The sequence below is a fragment of the Lactuca serriola genome, chromosome 7 (assembly GCF_051521515.1).
Source record: "Lactuca serriola cultivar US96UC23 chromosome 7, Lser_US96UC23_V15, whole genome shotgun sequence".
In the NCBI taxonomy this organism is placed as follows: domain Eukaryota; kingdom Viridiplantae; phylum Streptophyta; class Magnoliopsida; order Asterales; family Asteraceae; genus Lactuca; species Lactuca serriola.
In genome coordinates this window covers 190759389-190768200 of record NC_136414.1, presented here as the reverse complement: position 1 = coordinate 190768200, position 8812 = coordinate 190759389, and positions in this window count along the sequence as shown.

Here is an 8812-nt window from a genome sequence, read left to right as displayed (position 1 = left end):
TGATACTGCCCCGGTAAGGCAGTATGCTGGAAGTTTGCCTAAGTGCAACAAATGCAACTTCCACCACAACGGCCCCTGCCGTGAAATGCAGTGCTCTAACTGCAGCAGGAAAGGACACACCGTCCATTTCTATAAATTCTCGGCGAGACCGATCGCCCAAGTCCCCGGCTCAGGCGCGAGCCCAACTTACTATGGATGTGGTGAAGCAGGCCACTACAAGAGGGACTGCCCCAAAGCAAAGAATGCAGGTGGATCGGGGAGAGTACTGGCAATAAGCCATGGGGAAGCGGCTGCTGACCCGACGGTGGTGACTGGTACCTTCCTTCTCGATAACTCCTATGCATGCATTATGTTCGATAGTGGAGCGGAGCGAAGCTTCATGAACCATAAATTTGCTCACATACTTAAACATCAACCGCACGCACTTAAAGAACAATTCACAGTCGAAATGGCTAATGGGAAAACTGAAAGCACCAGGAGTATATATTTAGGATGCAACCTAACTCTAGATAACCATTCATTTCCAATCGACCTCATGCCAATTTCAATTAAAAGCTTCGACGTTATCATCGGCATGGATTGGTTGAGTCTTCATCACGCCGACATCATGTTCTTCGAGAAAGCAATCCGTCTAAACCTCCCGTCTAACGAAACTCTTATCGTCTACGGCGACAAACCCAGTACAAGTCTTCGTATTATCTCCAGTATTCAAGCACAGAAATATCTACGTAAGGAATATCGTGCATTCCTTGCTCACGTTGTCGATACGAGCCTCGAAACGAAAGAACTAAAGAACATCCCAGTAGTGAGCGACTTCCCCGACATTTTCCCAGAAGAGCTACCAGGTTTACCTCCGCAAAGACAGGTCGAGTTCAGAATCGACTTAATTCCAGGAGCTACCCTAGTAGCTAAGTCGCCCTACCGATTAGCACCAGCGGAGATGCAAGAATTATCTGGTCAACTTAACGAACTGCTCAGCAAGGGCTTCATAAGACCAAGCTTCTCGCCTTGGGGAGCACCAGTCTTGTTTGTTAAGAAGAAAGACGGATCATTCCGTATGTGTATCGATTACAGGGAACTCAACAAACTGACGGTCAAAAATCGTTACCCTCTGCCTCACATAGACGATCTATTTGACCAATTGCAAGGGGCGAATTATTTTTCCAAAATTGATCTGAGATCCAGATATCACCAATTACGAGTGCTAGAGGAGGATGTGCCGAAGACAGCCTTCCGAACTCATTACGGACACTACGAATTCGTGGTGATGCCATTCGGATTGACCAATGCGCCCGCAGTCTTCATGGATTTGATGAATAGAGTATGCCGACCTTACTTGGATCAGTTCGTTATTGTCTTTATTGACGACATCCTGATCTACTCCCGGAGTAAGGAAGAGCATGGAAAGCACCTACGACAAGTTTTAAGAACTTTACGAACGGAGAAGCTCTATGCGAAGTTCTCAAAATGTGAATTTTGGATCCGAAGAGTCGAATTCTTAGGACACATGGTAAGTGAAGAGGGAATCCACGTGGATCCATCCAAAATTAAGGCTATTGAGAACTAGTCAGCACCAAAGACGCCTACAGAAATTCGTCAATTTCTAGGTCTTGCTGGCTACTACCGCAGATTCATACAGAACTTCTCCAGTATTGTGAAACCTCTTACAACACTGACCCAGAAGGGCATGGCCTTTGAATGGGAAGAGAAACAAGATAGAGCATTTCAAACGCTCAAGCGAGCTTTGTGCACCGCACCAATACTATCCCTACTCGAAGGAATAGAAGACTTCGTGGTCTATTGCGATGCGTCAAACCAAGGGCTCGGTTGTGTCCTGATGCAACGAGGTAAGGTCATCGCCTACGCCTCGAGACAGCTGAAAACACACGAAGTCAACTAGACCACACATGATCTTGAGCTGGGGGCAGTTGTGTTTGCCCTGAAGATCTGGAGACATTACTTGTACGACACAAAAAGCACTATTTTTACCGACCACAAGAGTTTACAACACATATTCGATCAGAAGGAGCTCAACATGAGACAACGACGGTGGGTCGAGCTACTCAATGACTACGAATGCGACATTCGTTATCATCCAGGTAAAGCCAACGTAGTAGCGGACGCTTTAAGTCGAAAGGAATATTCTGGTCGAAGAGTCAAGTCGTTGACAATGACTATCCATTCGCACTTGTCTAAACAAATTCAGGCGGCTCAACTTGAAGCTATGAAACCTGAACATGTGGCGAGTGAATCCCTCAGAGGAATGGATAAGAACTTAGAAGCCAAGGGTGGCGAAGCCCTATATTTCATGAACCGGATCTGGACCCCGAAGCACGGTGGTTTCCGAGACTTGGTCATGACCGAGGCGCACAACACTCGGTATTCCGTCCACCCAGGTTCAGATAAGATGTATATGGATCTTAAAAAGCTATACTGGTGGCCTAATATGAAAGCAGAGATTGCTACCTTCGTGAGTAAATGCCTTACTTGCGCAAAGGTCAAGGTCGAGTACCAGAAACCCTCTGGTTTACTGCAACAACCAGAGATCCTAGAATGGAAGTGGGAGCGGATCACTATGGATTTCATAACCAAGTTTCCCAAGACAACGGGTGGACTTGATACCATATGGGTCATCGTCGATAGATTGACCAAGTCTGCACACTTCCTACCTATCAAGGAAACCGATAAGATGGAGAAACTTACGAGAACATACATTAGGGAAATCGTGCGACTACATGGTTTTCCTATATCCATTATCTCCGATAGATATAGTAGGTTCACCTCAAGATTCTGGCAATCGTTGCAACATTCCCTAGGAACAAGGCTAGACATGAGCACAGCCTACCATCCTCAGACCGACGGACAAAGTGAGAGGACCATCCAAACACTGGAAGATATGTTGAGAGCCTGTGTGATTGACTTTGGAAAGGCATGGGATACTCATTTACCCCTTGTCGAGTTTTCCTACAACAACAGTTATCACACGAGCATCAATGTTGCCCCATTTGAAGCCCTCTACGGCCGAAAGTGCAGATCCCCTCTGTGCTGGGCTGAGGTGGGTGATACCCAATTAGCTAGCGGGCAAACTTCTGATAGTACTCTCACAGGTCCGGAAATCATTCGGGAAATGACGGAGAAGATCGTTCAGATCCGTGAACGATTGAAGGCCTCCAGAGACTGACAGAAAAGCTACGCCGATAAACGTAGGAAACTGTTGGAATTCCAGGTGGGAGACCGCGTTTTATTGAAGGTCTCACCCTGGAAGGGCTTGATACGCTTCGGAAAGCGTGGAAAGCTAAATCCAAGGTACATTGGGCCTTTCGAGATTCTCGCAAGAATCGGCCCAGTGGCTTACAAACTCAATCTACCGAACGAACTTCGTAACGTACATTCTACATTCCACGTTTCTAATTTGAAAAAGTGTCTATCCGACGAGACTCTTGTAATTCCACTCGACGAGATCGAGATCAATGAGAGCCTCAACTTCGTGGAAGAACCCGTAGAAGTCATGGACCGTGAGGTCAAGCAGACGAAGCAAAGCCGTATCCCGATTGTGAAGGTTCGCTGGAACGCCAAGCGCGGACCGGAATTCACTTGGGAACGCGAGGATCAGATGAAACTGAAATATCCTCATCTTTTTACTTAGTTATTTAATGTAGTAACTTAAACTCAAATTTCGGGACGAAATTCCCTTAACAGGGGGATGATGTGACACCCCGAAAAACTACTCGCATGCACTCTTCAATTCTTTCCAATATTAGACTTATTTTACTATATAGTAGTACCCCTTTAGAGTCTAATGAAGCGCTCTAAATGTGATATAATCAAGGTAGGAGTGTTAAAAAGGGTTAACTCGAAGCGTAGGAATCAAAACCGGGCCAAACACTCCAACACATGGAGTGTGCAGCCATACATTTGAGTGTGCGTCCACACACTCTTGTTTGCGGCCTCACACCTTCCCAACCGCACACTCCACATATATATGCCACACTTAGTTCATTCTTGAACACTTCATTCACTTCTTCAAGCATAGAACACGAAAATCATCTCAAGTATCATCCATTCTCTTTGAAGATCTTCATAAAAGGTACCAAGAACACCAAGATCATCATCTGGCCGCACACATGGCAGCACACACCACCTGGAAGCACACATAGCCGCACACAGGGCCACACACATGTGCTAGCAGCACACCTGGCCGCACACACACATATAGTGTGTATTTTGGCCATACACCCTCTTGTATAGCCTTATAAACCCTCATACAATCATATATGATTATAACACTTCATTATAAGTGTTTACTAGTCCCTAAGGTGGTCCCAAAATCATCAATTAGTTGTTCATAACACTAATTAAATCCATATATGTGCCAATATATGCTAAATAGGATTCGCACGTGTACTCAAGTCACCACTTGGCACCTAACGTCTAATCCAACATTGTCATCAGAACCACTCACTACATGTGAGTTCATACCCCTTTAATTAACCTTTCAAATACTTTTAAATGTTTTAAATACTTTTATGGGGGGGATACAAGTTGAATACTTATAGTTATTACATCAATCACATGTGATTAATAACTAGAAAACCAATGATTTTATCACTGTTCAAACTGTTTATCAAACTGCTTTACTCCAAAATGTTTTACAAACTCTTTTACTCATCAAATACTTTTATTTAAACTTTGTTATACTTCTTATAAATTGCATGCCCATATATGTATAGATATATAAGAAATGTTTAAAGGGCTTAGGAAGGCCATCCACCCTATTTCCTTTTTCTCGATTTGGATGTGGTCTGGTGGGATTTCAGGTAACCGTCCGAAGGTCGTTTCAGTATTAATTATATATCAAATGTACATATATAGACATAAAAGTAATTCCATATTCATGCGTATCAGTCACATCATTAGTAAGTTACCATCGGGGTAACACAGGATCATACTACTATAACTTCTATATCAATGAGTCAGTTCATTCATGAGTAAATACTTATTACTATGAGTACATATACAACTATACTAGGACGAGAACATATACAACGATACAAGAACGAGTAACATTACATTACATATACATGAATACGTTAACAATTGTGATCCACTGTATCGGAGCATGCCTTAAATGTCATGGTGCGAGTTGTAGCCAGAATTCTCTTGAAGGTAGAGCGTGAGTTTGCGTATAGATCTATACTGGATTGACTATCCTACACTTTGCTGCTAGCTACAGCCGGACCTGCAGGTCTGCGGGTGCTAAACGTCATTCCGTTATTACGACCATTCGTATGTCGTTGTTACCAGTCGATAGTATGGTGCAATTAATCACATGATACCTTAATATAAATCCGGTTTAAGGTAGTTAGTACAGTAATAGTTCCTATAATACAACACTACAGTACTACAATGATTTACCCATTACAATATTTAGTGATTATTTCACTTAAACATTAATGTACAAACTATATTTTGTTAAATGATAGTTACACTTGGGAAATTACACACTTTTACAACAAACGAGCATACAAAACAGTTAAGCCTTGGTAGAAGGCTACTTTAATAGAAAATATAGGTTTTTCTGAGAGATTCAAACTTTTACAAACATTTACTTACATTTTACAAACTTACACTTGAGACATGTTCAAACGTTTTGATAACAAACATCGACACTAAAATACTTATGAACTCACCAGCTTAATGTTGATAAACTCTTTCAAAATAACTTGTATTCTCAGGTCATCAGTAGACAAGTACCGAGGCCAGCTTTTGAGAAGATGGAGCGCATCCAAGACTCATCTTATTATTTTGATTTACATTATATTTTTGGTGTCTAAAACTGTACAGAACATGCTTGTATTAAAATTATATATTTAATGCGATGGATGATGTTGTTTGCTTATTTACATTTACTGTGTTGTGATACTTTACATGACGTCCTCTTCCCCAGAACGTTTTCGCCGTTCTTGGTTTTGGGGTGTGACATGAGAAAGTTTGGTTTAGCCTTATTTCTTGTTCCTTGTTTGGTTGTGGGCTTATGGTGGAATCAAGTATTTGACTTTCTATAGAATCTAGTGTTGTGTATGATTATCATACGCGAGTGCTACAAGGTTGGTGTAAGTTTCATGGACGAGTGCATGTGTGAGCAGCCATCTAAATAAGGAATGTTTAGTCACTCTCGATAGAGTGGGTATAGGTTGTATGCATATACTAGTTGTTTTAATGTGTGTTGGGCAGTTGTAACGATGTTTGAGATAAATACGGGTAGGTGTGGAAGGTATTATGGGCCCGTACAATTGAAAACACAGGACCCGTATGAGTAGCAAGGAAGTCACAACCCCCAAAGGTTTAATCTCATATCATTATTGTAACTATGTTTATTGTGGCATTCTAATATATTCTGGTTTATTTTCATTATGGTACTTATGAGAGGATATGGTTCTGGGTTTGGAGAGAGTGGCGAGCAGAGGTGTGGCAACCGGCAAGCTTTTGGTCAAGTCAAAGTCAAGTCAATGTCATCGGGTCAACCTGGTAAACTCAACTAGTGTTTATATGTTAGAGGTTACCTTACGTTTACTAATGTATGACTCTAAATCTTAATGCGAAGTATCACTTGAAAGTTCAAATGTTCAAAATTCTAGATCCTAATTAGGATAAGGGAAGTAACAACTCTATAAAACACTATTATGTACCCTTCGGGGGTGTATAACACTCAAAATGGGATGTAACTAAGTCTAAGGTCTTTGCCCTATGAAGAAAAAAATTAATAAAGGTCCCCGACAAAGTCTCTCCCAAATCTCTCCAAGTATATCAAGTCTCTCCCAAATCTCTCCAAGTATATCAAATCTCTCCACGTATCTCAAATCTCTCTATGTACCTTCCTTAGTCAAAAACAGCTCAAAATAGAAGGAGAAAACCCAAAAGGACCCTATTGGTCCGGAACCCTCTTGGTCCGGAACCCTCTTGGTCCTGAACCCTCTTGGTCCGGAACCCTCTTGGGTCGGAACCCTTCCCTACTTCGGACCCTCTAATGGACTAGGGAGAAGCCTCTCATCCGGACAACCCCATTCCAAAGACGCCAAGCTGCTTCGGACATTCTCGCAACTCCAGAAGATCTCTCATGTGCCTTGTCTCGAAATCGCTAGCCTGCTTCGCACCTCGGACCGGACCTGCTGACTCCGCATCCTGACTCCAGAACCGAGGGAATGCTCTGGATTTTACTATTGACTTCGGAATTCACTCCTCTACTCCATATTTTTACTCGGGAACCTCCTAATGCCCTTCGGACCCTCGCGGGAACAAGGCTACACTCCGGATTTTTGTCCATTTCGGACTTTTTCTTCATTTTAGGATATTTTGACGTCGGGAATTTCTCCAAACTCGTATTTTTCATGTCTTAGACCCCTTAAACCCCTATCTTATGCCAAAATTGATTATTTTAAACATATTTATACAAAATAATACCCAAGATTTATAAAAGGAATCTAAGTAGATAAGGGGGTTTGACTTTATGATGTGATGCAAATCCTCCATTTCTCCCATGCAAATCCTAGTTAAACACAAAATACCCATGGATAACTAAGCCTTGTACACCAGTCCTCCAAGCAAGTGTCATGTCACCCCTTATCCCTCCATTTAGATACGTGAACTCCTTTCCCCCTATTCCACTTCTCATTTTCATACTCAGTAAACTCCTAAGAGGTGCTCTCAACTCATTCAAGCTTCAAGTCTCATTCCTTTAAAGAAATATTCCCAAATTTTTGTAAGTATCTCACCTTCTTTGACTAGTGATTATCCACAATATTCCTAAGACTTCATTATATTTACACATAAAATTACTCTTAGGATATTCTAAAGTTCAAAGAACCCTTCAAGTGTTGGAACTTGGAAGCTCCTTAACACTCTTCAAATCACCCAGCAAGCTAAACCAAGGTGAGCTTCATACCCTACCTTTTTCAAAGTTTTTATCATTTTTTTGGGAGAATACAAGTCAAATCTTGTCTAAATCCTTGGATAATTGCATGTATTTGTATTCTAAATGTGTGTGTGTGGTAAAATATTATTATTTTTAAGATGACTTTTCATGAACGTGGGATTTTCCCAAATCTCATGAAGTAGGGGATATATTTTAATCATCACATAAAGAATATCCTATTTACAAAAGAGCCTCCCAAATTTTTGGGTGTGCTCAGCATACTCCCTTCATTCATGACTTCATGTCTAGAAATAAAAGTTGATGAAGTAGATCTTGAAAAGTTGACATTATTTCTAGAAAGTTTCGAAATTTGGAACTCTGTGTTATATTAATGACTTTTTGCAAACTATTAGTGATTATTTATAAATGCTTGATATAAATAATTTCATCAAGAAAATAAACAAATGGAGCCCTTATAATAGAAATATTTTCATGTCATAAAGCTGCTATCATAACTTCACACAAGTCATAGTTTTATACAAATCTAACTTGACACCTTCCAACAAATTGGGTCTCACTCGTAATTTATAAAAGGAAGAGCCATTTTGTCGACTTCGCTAATATTAGGTCGATTGGATAAATATTCAAAGCGGATTATTTTCAAACGAACGAAACGAAACAAAACAAAATGACATATCTAGTCAAAAAGTACAACTATTATTATTTATTTAGTAAATAATGGATTTCAACGATTTGCTCAAGAAGCTGTTAGTATTCTAGTTAGACAAATCTTCACAGTACATATATTTATATATAATAGTGTACGCTTAAAGCAATGTAAGAGTTATAACCAGAGTCCCCTGACGGGGGAGCGGGAATTTGTGTATAGATCTATACGGG